The following is a 15,169-nucleotide window of genomic DNA, read 5'->3' as shown; positions in this document are numbered from 1 at the left end:
TTTTTAGGTGGCACCATGTTGAGATTTATCTATTATCAAATTAATCTCAACAAAAATGTTAAAAAATTAAGAATAAAGTTCTACCACCCAGATTTAACTTTATTTCCTTTCCAGTCATTTTTTCCATGCATAGATTTAAAAAGCACTTAGTTACGATCATATTACATATGAATAGTTACCATTATTTTTAAAAGGTTGCAAATATAATAGATCACAGAATGTGTAAATTTTTGTTTAATTTCCACTTCTTTATGTCTGGAAAATTACAGGATTTCAGGATATTCCCCCTCTTCTCTAGTATATTTTGGTACATTATAATATTTTCCTTATTATGATAAAATTGAAATGATGTAATTTAAAATTGAGGGACTTCCCTGGAAGTTCAGTGATGGAGACTCTGTGCTGCCACCGCAAGGAGCACAGGTTCGATACCTGGTCAGGGAATTAAGATGCTGAATCCTGCGGCCCAAAAAATAAATAAAATTAAAACTGTAAAGAGCATTTTCTAAGTTATGGATTATTTCCTTAGAATCTATTCCCGTAAACAAAGTTCAAAATCAAGATTTAAACATTAAGGGTTTTCATAATTGTAAGGGTTTTGATGCTGTCAAATTGTTTACCAACCTAAAAAATGTCCGACTGCTATCACACAGCACTCTTGCCAGCCTTTAAAATTATTAATTTTTGTTAATTTTTTTGGTGGAAAATTGTTATTTTACTTTGCACTATTTTGAACTTTTTGCAATATGTTTTTTTTCCTAATTGTACATCCTATGTTTTTCTCTTTCTCTCTCTCTCTTTTTTTTTTTTTTTTTTTTTTTAGTATTTACTCATGTATCTTGTTCATCTACAACTGGCTTCTATTTTTTAGTGATTGTATTTAATCTATACTTAGTAAGTAATAACACTTTGTATCATAGCTTCTGCAAATACTTTTCCCAGTCTATTGCTTACTTTTAAAATTTGACTATTTTAGTTTAATTGACTTTTTAATTTACTATGATGAAATCAGCTCTTATTTTCGTTTTGTGTTTTCCAGGGAATATGTTGTGTGTGCAGAATGGGGTTAAAGGTAAATGATAATGAACCTACATTACTATCTAATAGTGTCATTTAGAAATAACACAGGAGCTGTTATATCATTCCTGACCCTGAGTCTGACACTTGCTCTGCTGAGTTCTTACTCCATCTCTCAGTCTGCCAAACCCTTTGGGTGAGGGTTGCCATATCAAATACAGGATGCCCAATTAAATTTGAATTTCAGATAAACAACAAATTAAAAAAAATCAGCATGTCTTAAATATTTCATGGGCTATACTGATATTTTGAAAAATCATTCTTTGTTCATTTGAGATTCAACTGTAATTAGGCAGGCTGAATTTTTGCTACACCTGGCACTCCTACTTGGGGCTAGTTTATTAACACTGGCTTCCTTAACATCATCCTGTATTATGGTTGAGGGTGGGGATGGTGGGAGCTTACAGAAGCTAGTATCTGTTCTCAGAGTTTGTACTCTGGTTTCCCACAGAATTTTTGCAGTCAGAAACATAATCTCCTGGACTATTTCAATGACTGCTAGAAGAAAGAGCACTGTTTTCCTGCTACCTAATGCAGAGTTTTTTTTTTCCTGTGGTCATGTATGGATGTGAGAGTTGGACTGTGAAGAAGGCTGAGCGCCGAAGACTTGATGCTTTTGAACTGTGGTGTTGGAGAAGGCTCTTGAGAGTCCCTTGGACTGCAAGGAGATCCAACCAGTCCATTCTAAAGGAGATCAGCCCCGGGATTTCTTTGGAAGGAATGATGCTAAAGCTGAAAGTCCAGTACTTTGGCCACCTCATGCGAAGAGTTGACTCATTGGAAAAGACTATGATGCTGGGAGGGACTGGGGGCAAGAGGAGAAGGGGACGACAGAGGATGAGATGGCTGGATGGCATCACTGACTCGATGGACGTGAGTCTCAGTGAACTCCGGGAGCTGGTGATGGACAGGGAGGCCTGGCGTGCTGCGATTCATGGGGTCGCAAAGAGTCGGACACGACTGAGCGACTGATCTAATGCAGAGTTATCCACATGTATCTGATCACAGAACCACCTGAGGCTCTCGTCCCCTGGGGAGTCTGATTCTTTCAGCGTGAAGAAGGATCCAAGTGCCAGCAGTTTTCACAAGAGCCCAGGTGGGATTCTCCTGGTCAGATAAGTCTGTGGAACTCTGGCAGCCCTGGCATTGGAGGCCTCTGAGTAACACCTGGCAGGAAGTCACGGTCCAAGACAGATTCAGATCTCCCACTCTTACAACCTACTCAAAATCACTGACACAACATTCCGCAGTGCTGATCATCCTTGTAAGTTGCTCTGCCGTTCACGAAGTTCATCCCTTTTGGTCTTCATTCTTAATTCTTCAGGAAAGCAGGGAAGCTTATTTCCGCTTTACAGAGGAGGACAGGGAGGCTCACAGGGACTAAGATCACACGGCAAGTTCTAGAAGCCGCCTGAGCAGCAAAGCCCGCCTTCTTTCCACCCCACCAAGCTACCTCTTTTAGCCTGCAAAACTTCCGTGGGGACCACTAGAGCCGGATTTCAGGTGACTTCCGTTCTTAAATCTGCTGGCAGCCGCAGGCCTGCAATTAACAAACGAGGTGCAGCGATCGGTGCCTGCAATTATAAACAAAGGTGGAGGAGCGATCGGTGCCTGCAATTAACAAGGGGTGCAGAGATCGGTGTCTGCTATTAACAAATAGGGGTGGAGAGATCTGCGCGCTGCTAAGCGCAGGCACCCGGGCCCGCGGGCGAGCTGGGGCTGGACCCCGGTGGGCCGGCTCCGGGCGCTCCCGGTGCGGAGGGGCGGGCCGCCTTCCCACTGGTCCGCTCCAGCCGCGCGGCCTGCTGGCCACAGTTCCCAGCGGGCACCACCCGCTCGCGAGCCCTGCAGCCCGGAGCGGCGCGCGCCGGCCCGAGGGCGGGGACGTGCTCCGAGGACGCGCGCGGGGCTGGGCCTCCAACCGCCGCTCGCGGGGAAGAGGGCGGCTTCCCGCGAAGCCCGCCGCCGCCGCCGCCGACTCGGAGGTGCCGAGGGTTGTGGGGGAGCTCGGGGCGCGCGGGAACATCGCCGCCGCCCGGCGCGGCCCGGAGGTTGGTAGCTGGTGACCGTAGAGAGTCCTCGGGAAGTTAGGTGTTGACTTTTTGCTTAAGGTTGGAAGACAAAAAGAAACGCACCAGACGCTTTCCGTTTCCCATTCCCGTGCCTACGTGCGCGCCCGGAGGCGGGGCAGAGGACGCGCCGGCTCCCGCGCTGGAGACAAAGGCGGCGGCGGCGGCGACAGTGGCCGTGCGCCCGGATCAGTGGCCGGCCGAGTCCGTGCGCGCCCCTGCCAGCGCCCCCTCTCCCTGGCCTCGTCCCAAGTTGGCATTGTTGCGGGAAGTGTGGACGCTGGACCCCTTGGCGGTCTTAGAAATGCGCCAGCCTGACTTGCTGCGGCTCCAGGGACAACGCTCCCCCTCACCCCCCCAAAGTTAGAGACTTCTTGCTTTCTACTCTCCGGACTAAAGTTTCCCTCTTTTCTTTTACGCCTGACCTTTAGGTAGCATCAGTCTTTACGTGGGAAGGCCCTCCTCCCCGCAGTTCCTACCAAAGCGGGCGGGAGACGTACTAGGATGGATGGCATTGGCGTTAAGAAATGTCCCGCTTGATTGGTTTGTGGCTCTTGGATCAGGGCGGTCAGGCCATTGAGTTGGCACCCCGGGTGGTTTGTATCATATGGGGTGAAACTCATTGTTTCTGTCCTTACTGTTTTGTGTTCCTCCTTCATTCATTCGCAGGGCTAGGTGTTTACTGCCCCGTGGTAAATGCTGTGGGAACACTAGGAGAGGAGGGGGAAAGCTTTCCTGAGGAGGGGGCTGTATACTGGACTTTGAAGAATAAGTATGATTTTTTTTTCCTTCCGGTGTTCATGGTCCATCTTTTCTGTATTTTTTTTCCCCTCTTGTTCAGTGACAGACCATAATTGTCATTAAGTGTTGGATCTGAGCTCTGACCTGAAAGATTTAACTAATAGTAACAGGGATGATGTGCTTGTTAGGTGCTTTAAATCCAGTATTTCTAAATCTTGCAGTAACCGGGAAGGATAGTATTAACCCTCCTCACAGCAGAAGAAAGAAAGGCTTAGAGGAGATGCCAGAGCCACAGAGAGTAGGTGTTGGGGTCGGGTTTTGCACTTCTCTTTCTGGATCAAAGCCTATGCTTTATTTATTGTTTATTTTGCCCCCTCCTTGGGAAGTAGGTTATATAGACTAAGGGTGAAGGCCAAGTCTCTGGAGATAGCAGTCATTTTTGTGGGTGGCTCTATGTTGGTGTTAACTCTAGGTAATGTCAGGAACTAGCCAGGGTGATGGGCTTCTCTGGTGGCTCAGACAGTAAAGGATCCACCTGCAATCCTGGAGGTCCAGGTTTGATCCATGGGGTCTCCTCTCTCTTCCCAGGAGAAGGAAATGGCAACTCACTCCAGTATTCTTGCCTGGAGAATTCCATGGACAGAGGAGCCTGGAAGGCTACAGTCCATGGGGTCACAAAGAAGTGGACAGAAGACTGAGCGGCTAATGCTTTCAGCCAGGGTGAACCTTACTCATCTGGGCTCCTTCCAGGGCAGGGCCCAGCCGAGGGGAGGCGCTCCTTAACTGTTGCCTGGGAGCTCCCTGGCATGGGTGAGATCCTTGATGCCTTGTCGGGTGCTTTACCCTTTTTTTTTGTTGCCGTGGACTTCTTTCAAGTCTGGGGAAGCCAATTTTTAAAAGGCGTTTAAAAATACATAGTTACAAATTCTATTGAAACAGCAGTCAAACTAGTACAAAACCCCCACAATTATACTGTATTTCTTTTTTAAAAAAATCAATCCATTAAGTATCAAAACTCAGTGCTGTATCAGATAAGGTCTCAGGATTTCAAAGCAGTGATGCCTATGTAAATGATATTTTGCAGTATTTGCAACAGTTGCACTGTGGCAGGACAGAATCTGTGACTCTTACTGGTGACAGAGTCCCTGGAAATGCTCTTGCTCTCCACATATATAATCAAATGCACTCCCGAATTTCAGAGGTTTGTGAAAATAAAGATGTATGAGAAAAGGCATTGAAGTTCATGGGTGGAATTCAGGAGGCCATGAACGCCTTGTGGATAGAGGGCTGGGTGTCTAGGTTACACGCCCAGCTTGGTGGTTTTTCTTCCTGCACTGTCTTGCTGGCCACCCTATAGCATTACAGTTTGTTTCCTTCTCCTTCAGTTCCTGTCTCCGTTCCCTCAGGTTCACAGTTGTTTTTGATGGTCAAAGCTGTTGAAAGAGAATTGCTGGATTGTTTACCTGCTCCATCTGCGTTGGTCTTGCTCTGCATAATTCTGCTGGAGAATATTCCCACAACAGTGGTTTTGTTATCTAAAGCATGACTACCTTCCCTTCTTTCCTTCCCTCCAATGATGTATGGTGTTACCAGTGTCAGGAAAGAAGGGAATTATCACTACATGTCCTACAGATGTTTTAAATCTTCAGATGTTATTGTGAACAATTTGATGGAAGTACATTTAAATATTCAGGTGACATGGACAGGTTTTTTGAATAAAATACCTCATAAGACACAAGAGCTAGAAAATTTGTGTAGTCCCATATCTGTAAAGAAATTAAATTTGTATTTAAAAACCTTTTCAGAGTAGAATTTCCAGGCCCAGATGGCTTCACTAGTGCAATATGACAAGCATTTAAAAAAATAAAAAGGAAGAAATACTCCCTGACTGCTTTTATGAGGCCAGCATAACCTTGTTACTAAAGCTTGATAAGGAGGTTACAAGAAACTCTAGGCCAGACTCTCATGGAAAAGACACAAAAGCCCTAAAAGGAAGTATTGGTAAACCAGATCTAGTGACCTATACCTGTATTTATGGGACCCTGCTTATTTAACTTATATGCAGAGGACATCATGAGAAACGCTGGGCTGGAAGAAGCACAAGCTGAAATCAAGATTGCCGGGAGAAATATCAATAACCTCAGATATGCAGATGACACTACCCTTATGGCAGAAAGTGAAGAGAAACTAAAGAGCCTCTTGATGAAAGTGAAAGAGGTGAGTGAAAAAGTTAGCCTAAAGCTCAAGATTCAGAAAACTAAGATCATGGCATTTGGTCCCATCACTTCAGGGGAAATAGATGGGGAAACAGTGTCAGACTTTATTTTTGGGGGGCTCCAAAATCACTGTGGATGGTGATTGCAGCCATGAAATTAAAAGACGCTTACTCCTTGGAAGGAAAGTTATGACCAACCTAGATAGCATATTCAAAAGCAGAGACATTACTTTGCCAACAAAGGTCCGTCTAGTCAAGGCTATAGTTTTTCCAGTGGTCATGTATGGATGTGAGAGTTGGACTGTGAAGAAAGCTGAGCACCGAAGAATTGATGCTTTTGAACTGTGGTGTTGGAGAAGACTCTTGAGAGTCCCTTGGACTGCAAGGAGATCCAACCAGTCCATCCTAAAGGAGATCAGTCCTGGGTGTTCATTGGAAGGACTGATGTTGAAGCTGAAACTCCAGTACTTTGGCCACCTCATGCAAAGAGTTGACTCATTGAAAAAAACCCTGATGCTGGAGGGATTAGGGGCAGGAGGAGAAGGGGACGACAGAGGATGAGATGGCTGGATGGCACCACCAACTCGATGGACATGAGTTTGGGTGAATTCTGGGAGTTGCTGATGGACAGGGAGGCCTGGTGTGCTGTGATTCATGGGGTTGCAAAGAGTTGGACACGACTGAGCGACTGAACTGAACTGGAGCCGTGACCAAGTTGGATTTACTCCAGGAATGTAAACTTTGTCTAACATTAGAAAATCAATAATTGTAATTTAGCCACAGAATAAAGGAGAAAAACTACTTAATAAAATTCACCCATTTGTGATAAAAATTCTTTGTAAGCTAAAACATTGAGATTTAAAACACTTAAAATAATAGATGGTAAATCACCGCTCCACAGATAACTCTGCGGATTCATTATAAGCCCAATTGAAATCCCAACAGATTTTTTTTCAAAAATAGCCGATAAGCTAATTTTAAAATATATATGGGAATTCTAGACGATCTTAGTAAAGGAGCAAAGTTGGAAGATTTAAGCTGCTGGATGAGTATGTAGTTTGTCAGTGTGGTGTGGATACAATGCCAGATAGACCATGGAACCGGGTAGAGAATCCATCAACAGGCTCACACATCTGAGATCTCTTGATTGATAACAGAAGTGGCTCTGCAGTGCTCTAGAGAAAGGACAGTCTTTTCAGTCAGTGTTCCTGGGCCAATTGGATATCCAAATGGACAAGGTGAATTTTGATCATCTACCTCACCCTGTATACAAAAATTAATCGATATGTCATACGGCTAAGTGGGAGATCTGAAACAAGAAAGCTTCTGGAAGAAAGCAAAGTAGAACACCTTTATGACAAGGTTTATTGAATAGGACACAAAAAACGCTAATTATAGAAGAAAATATTGGTAAGAACTACTGTTCATGGCAAGATTCCATAGAGAGAAAAGGCAACTTGCATGATGGGTGAAGGTATTTGTAAGGGCTATATCCAATAAAGGACTCATACCCAGAATGTAGAAACAGTTTTTCACAAATCATTGAGAAAAAGATAGCCCAGCAGAAAAATGGGCAGGTCACTTCCCAAAAAGGATTTTCAAATACACAATAAACATGAAAAAGGGATTAACCTCATTAGGAATTGCTGCTGCTGCTGCTTCTGCTAAGTCACTTCAGTCATGTCCAACTCTGTGCGACCCAATAGACAGCAGCCCACCAGGCTCCGCCGTCGCTGGGATTTTCCAGGCAAGAACACTGGAGTGCATTAGTAATTAGGGAAATACAAATTAAAACTATAATGGGATATCACTCTATACTCACCGGAGTGGCTAAAAAACACAAAACCCTGTCAATGCTGAGTACTGGGTAGAATATGGAAAACTGGACCTCTTATACATGATGGTTGATGGGTATGGAAGTTAGTATAACTGTTTTGGAAATTGTTTTGCAGTATTGCAGTATCATTACTAAAACTGGGCAGATGCATCTCCTATGACTGAGCTACTCTGTTCTTGATAAACTCTGAACAGTAAGGCAGATACATTTGCACCGAAAGACATGTAATAGTATGTGCAGAGCAGTATTATTCCTAATAGCTTGAAGTTGAAAACAACTCACGTGTTCATCAGTAGTAGAATGGACAAAAATGTAAGCAAATTGCTTATACAATGGAATTCGCCACATTAATGAGAATGAACAAATCTGCTTAACACACAACATGGATGAGACTTGCAAAGGTAGAACTGAAAAAGGTGGACACAGCAAGAGTTAGTGCTTTGTGAATCCATTTTTTTTTTTTGGGAAGTTCAAAAATGGGCAAAACTAAATAAACTAGGGTGTTAGGAGTCGTGCTAGTGGTCACCTTTAGTGGAATTGAAAGGACAGAGAGGGAATTCAGTTTTTTATCTAAGTAGTAATTACTGGAATGAGTTTGCTTTTTTGAAAGCCTTATACTTTAAAAAAAAAAATTAAGCATACTTTAATACAAAATTCACTTAAAATATATTATTAAAATTTTTGATTCATTCAGCTGCCCCTAATCTGGGGAGTGTAAGATGTGGTGAGCATGATTCTGGTGATCAAAAAGGCTTCAAATAGGTTGAGAATTTTCCAGGGAAGGGATACAATATCACATCAGTAACTTTTCTGAACTAGGGGCTTATGCATCTGCCTGCTTTTCTTCCAATCTTGAACAGCAGAGATCTGGCTCAAGGGCAGTTCGTATAAAAGGACTTAGAGTTATGTTGGATATTAAGATTGACAGCAGTGTGAGATGGAAGCTGAAAAATGCTAAGTTGAGAACTGAATACAAAATTTTGTTTTCAGGTTTCATTTTCTTGCAGCTTAAGTTTTTAGTTTATAACAGTTAGATTAAAATATTCTGATGTTTTATATAAACCCTTTTAATGAAGTACTTTCCTCCCACTTGACCATGAACTAATTGAGGATAGGGGTGGCATATTAGTTTCCTATTGTTTCTGTAACGAATTATCATAAACTTAGTGGCTTAAAACAGCAGAAATTGGTTATTTTATAGTTTTGGAGATCAGAAGTCCAAACTGGGTTGTCAGGGTAGTGTTCCTTCTAGAGACTCCGTGTGGTGGGGTGGGGGCGGGGCAGGGCGAGGGGGAGGCGTCTTTTTTTCTTTGCTAATGTTCTCTGTTGCTTACATTCCTTTATTCTTGGCCCCTTCCTCCATCTTCAGAGCGTGTCCCTCTGACCTCTGCTTCCATCATCCTCTCTCCTGTCTGTCCCTGACCTGCCTTCTTCCCTCTTAGCAGGACTCTGTGCTTACATCAGGCCCATGTCGATTATTGGGGATAATGTCCCCATCTTGACATTTTTAACTGAATCACATCTGCAGAGTTGCTTTGCCATGTAAGGTAACATATTTACATGTTCGGGAATTAGGGCATGGACGTTTTTCTAGGGGAGCCATATCTGGCAGATCTTCCAGATAGAATCTTTCTATTTTGTCTTCACAAATAGCACAGTTCCTGATTCTCTGTAGGAGCTCATTGATGTTTGTCGAACGAAGGAATGAGTTCCAGTTTTCACTGTTTGAAGTCTAGTTTCCCAAGAGGAGAAATGATGGTCTTGTCCTACTCTGGCTCTGCACACCTGGAATTTTGTGTTCAGCTCCAGGTACCTGTACTGTAAAGAGACAACTGACAGCTGATTAAGGGTCTGGGAACCAAGCCATGGAAGAAATGATTGAAGGCAGCCTGGGGGTTTGTCCTGGAAGAGGGCTTGGGGTGGAGCGGATGGCATTAATTATCTTTCAGTATTTATAAGTATGATTGGCAAGAATAATGAATTATTCTTTCAGTATACTTAATACTAGTGGGAATAATACTAAAGACAACAAAAATAAGCATTTTAGAGCTTACTGTGGTCAGCGTAATGTTCTATCTCTTTGTAAACGCATTTAGTCGTCGTGGCAACTCTCAGACGGTAGTTACCATCTCCATTTTATAAGTAAGGGCATTGAAGCACCAAGAGGTCATGCAACTTGTACTAGGTCACACAGCTAGAAAGTAGCAAAGCTGGGATTCAGCCTTTGGCGTTCTGACTCCAGAGCCATGCTTTAAACTATCACACTATCCTGCCTCCGTGCCTTTAGTTTCTCCAGGTGCAGTAAGTCTAGTAGCAGAGTGCTTTTTAGAAATGGAGGGGCAGATTTTGACTCAGTTTAAGAAAAAAAGAGCTAACAATAAGAACTTCTTTGAAATAGAGTTTCCCTTCTTTGTAGTGTTACTGGACATGGTCAGGTAGGGTATTGTATTGAGTTGGCCAAAAAGTTCATTTGGGTTTTTCTGTACCATCTTATGGAAAAACCCGAACAAACATAGTGGCCAACCCAACAAAAGAAATTCCCAAACTGGCTCCATCAGACCAGGCAACAGTACTGATTTTGAAATTTGGTTTGGGAAGGTAATTCTTTAAAATATATGTCTCTCTCAGCCTTTATGACATTTTGCTTAATAAAGATCTCCAGTGAGATGTAGTTTTCCCACTGCCTCTCCAGATTTTACTTCTTAGCAATTCTAACATCCTGGTGTGGTAAGCCATGTCTCTGCCCCTTTTTAAGATACTCCCAGCTGGTGCTAAAGAAACTGCCTGCCTGTGCAGCAGACAAGAGACATGAGTCAGTCCCTGGGTTGGGAAGATCCCAGTATCCTTGCCTGGAGAATCCCATGGACAGAGGACCCTGGCTACAGTCCATGGGGTCGCAAAGAGTGGGACACAACTGAAGCGACTTCACATACACACACTCCTCCAGTAAACAGGTGGAAGCTCTTCCCTCTTTCCCCTTGAGTCTGGACTGAGCTTTTGACCATAAAACGTTCTGTGAATTCTGGAGCCTGGTCCTTAAGAGACCTTGCCCCTCTTGCTTTTGTTCTCTTAAGACCCTGGAGCCAGCCTTCTAGAGGACACATGCCCACGTGGAGGAGAGGTAAGGCACCTAGGTGATGGCTGGCACCAAGTGCCAGCCATGTGGGTGAGGTCATTGTCCCCTCCAGCTGCCTTGAGCCAGGGCAGTGACAGTCATGTGAGTTGATGCCAGGTGAGATCTGCAGAAGCATTGCCCAGATTGCCACCCCCCAGAATCACAGGAGAGAATACAGCTTGTTATTTTAAGCCTTTGTGTTTTGGAATGATTTATTGCACAGTGACACATAGCTGATACATAATATTTTGGTGCATATTTGGATGTCGTGATAACGTATTTTTAAATATTCAGTTATTAGACTTATGCCCAGCCCCGTGGACCTCTCCAGTCACAGCTGATCATTCCAATGTATTGGTGAAGCCTTTCTGGGTTTAGGAAAGTGTTTCTCTTTAGAATGATGTGGGTAGAAGAATGAGACTGTTAAGCAAGGTTGGGAGAACACTGTACTGTGAGAAGACACCATGAATCTGGGCTTGATTTTTCTGGTAGAAGTCATGTAATTTATATTCTGCAAAATAGGTCTCTGTTTCAACAAGTTGTACCTGGAAAAGAGTAAAAGTCTCCTAACATTTTTTTCCAAATGTGCTAGAATATTGCTCTGCTATGGCATTTTCTTTTCTGTAATGCCTTTGTCATTTCAGTGGGCATGAGTTTCTTTTGCTTTATTACTTTGTGGTTTCCAGAGTGCTCATTTGTTCCTAAATGTGGAACTATTTCAAGTTTACTCAACCCTTATCTCTATATAACTGCTGACTTTCCCCTCATATCCGAGGTAAATTGGTTTGGTTTAGTTCATCTTCTTCAGTAAATCTCTTAAGAAATGTGTGAGTTAGATGTTTCCTGTGTATTTGGATTACATCTAGTTGATTTTCTTCCTGGGGAGTATCTATACTATACGTAACTTTAAATTCTTTTGCATGTGTATAGCTTGTATTATCTTCTAGCTTTCCTGATGAATTGATTTCATCGTAGATGTTGAAAAAAATGAATCGGGTGAACTTGAACAATAGGGAGGTGGGTGAAGGAAGGCTCTGGAATTAGACTTGGTGAGTATAAATCTAAGCTCTGCTCCTTAGATTTGTGTGATTTGGGGCAGATTTCTTGATCCTTCTGGGCTTTGGTGGTCTTTTGTGTTAATGAGGGTACCAGAAGTACCAACCTCAGAGCTGTTACGGAGATGAAGTGAAAGAATACTTTTAAAGTGCTTTATCAGCGAAGGTAATCTGTCAATACTACTTATTAGAGTACATTTCAGTTCAGTCGCTCAGTCGTGTCCGACTCTTTGTGACCCCATGGACTGCAGCATTCCAGGCTTCCCTGTCCATCACCAACTCCCGGAGCTTGCTCAAACTCATGTCATCAAGTCAGGGATGCCATCCTACCATCTCATCCTTTGTTGTCCCCTTTTCCTCCTGCCTTCAGTCTTTCCTGGCATCAGGGTCTTTCCCAATGAGTCAGTATTAGAGTACAGCTGTTACTTAACTCTGGGTAAACTCAGTAGCGGACAAGGCAATGGCACCCCACTCCAGTACTCTTGCCTGGAAAATCCCATGGATGGAGGAGCCTGGTAGGCTGCAGTCCATGGGGTCTCTAAGAGTCTGGCACGACTGAGCGACTTCACTTTGACTTTTCACTTTCATGCATTGGAGAAGGAAATGGCAACCCACTCCAGTGTTCTTGCCTCGAGAATCCCAGGGACGGGGGAGCCTGGTGGGCTGCCGTCTGTGGGGTTGCACAGAGTTGGACACGACTGAAGTGACTTAGCAGCCTTAGCAGCAGCAGCAAACTCAGTAGAGAAATATTTCAGTTTAGTTAGTTGGGCATAATGATGGTGATGGTGCTGGAGATTGTTAGCTTCATGTTGAGGTTGCTGTTTTAAAGTCATCTGGTGCATGGGAATATTTGGCTCCCCTGTCCGTGGAATTCTCCTGGCAAGAACACTGGAATGGGTTGCCAGTCCCTTCTCCAGGGGATGTTCCTGACCCAGGGATCGAATCCAGGTATCTTGAATTGCAGGTGGATTCTTTGCTGTTTGAGCCACCATGGAAGCCCAGGTGCTATTTAGACCCCATTTAGTGCTAAATACCAAGGGTGAGGAGCAGGAAAGAATTTAAAGAGGAAGTGTTGGAATCCATTTGTTGTACTTAGCAACAGTAAAGATAAAGGACTTTTGAAAAGATGTTGGAAATCGCTGGGGAAAAGCATCTTACAGAAGTTGTGTGCATGCACACTTCAGGCTTTGGCACAGTGAACTGTCCTTTTCTGCCAAGAGTAAGGAACAGGATTTCTGCCTAAGAGAGTGGGCGTTGAGAACTTAGGTTCTGTTTTTTTCTCCTTTGCTGGCTTCTCTGGGTCCTTGGGCAGATTGTGTCTTTTCTCTGAGCAGGACTCTGATCCCTGAAAAAAGAGCTAACTGTTAGTCCTCCTGGTGGGAATGAGAGTGGATGGCATCTTTGAAAGCAGGTGGAGTGTTAAATTACAACATGAAAGCAAATGTACATTGCTTCAGTATAGAAAACCTTCTCTTCGTGGAGGAAGCCTTGCCATTTTCCAGCTAAGATTTTATTATGTGGGCCCCATGAGTTCTGTAGTTCCCAGATAAATATAGTACTTTTTGGAACTACTCAGCCTGGGGCTCTTATACCCAATACAAGGTAGAGAAATCTTGTTCATCCAGTCTGACTTCTTTCCCTTAATCCCAGGAAAACCTTTGCCATGGTTTTCTTCCGAGACCTAATCTTAAATGCATTTTTCTCTCTTAGTCTTCACTTTGTGCCAGTTCCCTACTCTCATCAGTAACACCAACTTTGAGACAATGTAGTCTTAACAGCTTTGGAGATGCTGTTTAAGGTCCCTTATTCCCCCTCCACCCCACTGCCTCCTGGACTAGTTTGGTGCCATGTGCAACTTGATTTTTCCTACTGTGTTGCATGGTTCTAGAACTTTCTCTCCACTTCCTACCAAGGGCCTGAATCGCTGACCTCCCTGCCTCTCGACGCCACCACCATATCAAAGGTCTTCCTGAAGCTTCACACAAAAATTAAAAGTCATATATGTTTAAGATCCTTTGCCACTTGGCTCCTAAACTACCCACATTTTTTCTTATCATCCTGACCAATATTCCCTCTGAAGTGGAAGTGTTCTCAGACACATCTTTACCATCAGATCTCCCTATAACCCTCCTTAGCTCTCACATCAGTAATGTAACCTCCTTTATATAGATCGATCAGGTAGATTCCTACTTTAAAACAGGCCGTGTTGTTGTAGGTTGGCTGTTTGCTATAGAAATCATGATGTAAATGGTGATGAGTTTCTAGGGTATTGAATGTGTGAGTGTTAAGTCACTCAGTCATGTCTGATTCTTTGCAACCTCGTGGACTGTAGCCTGCCAGGCTCCTCTGCCCATGGAATTCTCCAGGCAAGAATACTGGAGTGGGTTGCCATTCCCTTCTTCTCCATGAAATCTTCCTGACCCGAGGATCGAACCTGGGTCTCCTGCATTGCAGGTGGATTCTTTACCGTGTGAACCACAAGGGAAGTCCAGGCTGTTGCATGGATGCGCACTTAACTGATAATGTTGCTGCAGCCCTGAATCTATGCATGAAAAGCAGAAAAAAGGCATTACTTACACATTTGAGTAAGGATTTCTTTAATTTCATTGTGGTAGCTTGTGCCTAAAGAAGAGCATAATCGTATTTAGAAGATTGAAACATTAGAAACTTGAGAATTTTCTGAGTCTTTAGGAACATTTATGAGTTTGGACATTAAAAAAAAGAAATTCTAGTTATATTCCCAAAGGTGCAGCTTTCTTTTCTTTGATACTGTTGTATCAAAGATCTGATTTTGATACTGTCATTAAATCCCTTAAAACATATCTACCCTGATTGGCTCTCTGCGTGCACAGCTGAAATGAACAGAGATGGGGAGAGCACTGGAGAGAGCAATCTTCCTGAGATAAGTGGACAAGAGTTGAAAAGAATTATTAAGGAAGAAAGATCTGTTAAGGACAAGTGGGTGCATGTGTGATGGTGGTGTTTTGAGGTTACATTCCTGGGGTTGTGAATGGTGAGGCAAGAAGAGTGAGTACTGCATATAATTCCTCTTGGGGCTAA

General features: G+C 43.5%; 1 protein-coding gene across 20 annotated transcripts in view; it reads left to right on the top strand.

Annotated features, from left to right (window-relative positions):
• Window positions 1-891: 891 nt before the first annotated feature.
• HHAT (hedgehog acyltransferase) overlaps window positions 892-15,169 on the top strand; it is a 354,036-nt gene continuing 339,758 nt past the window's right edge. For 6 of the 20 annotated variants that reach the window (XR_008715106.1, XM_055583081.1, XM_055583080.1 and 3 more), the window contains exon 1: window positions 2,982-3,128. The gene's annotated coding sequence lies outside the window, so the exon portion shown is untranslated. Of the gene's footprint in view, window positions 2,581-2,981; window positions 3,129-15,169 lie in introns of those variants that run through there. The other 14 variants (XM_055583076.1, XM_055583069.1, XM_055583064.1 and 11 more) reach the window with 13 other exon arrangements.

This window comes from Bubalus kerabau, chromosome 5 (assembly GCF_029407905.1).
Source record: "Bubalus kerabau isolate K-KA32 ecotype Philippines breed swamp buffalo chromosome 5, PCC_UOA_SB_1v2, whole genome shotgun sequence".
Classification (NCBI taxonomy): Eukaryota; Metazoa; Chordata; class Mammalia; order Artiodactyla; family Bovidae; genus Bubalus; species Bubalus kerabau.
Note: the sequence above shows the minus strand (reverse complement) of the source record. Positions and strands in the feature narration are given on the sequence as shown.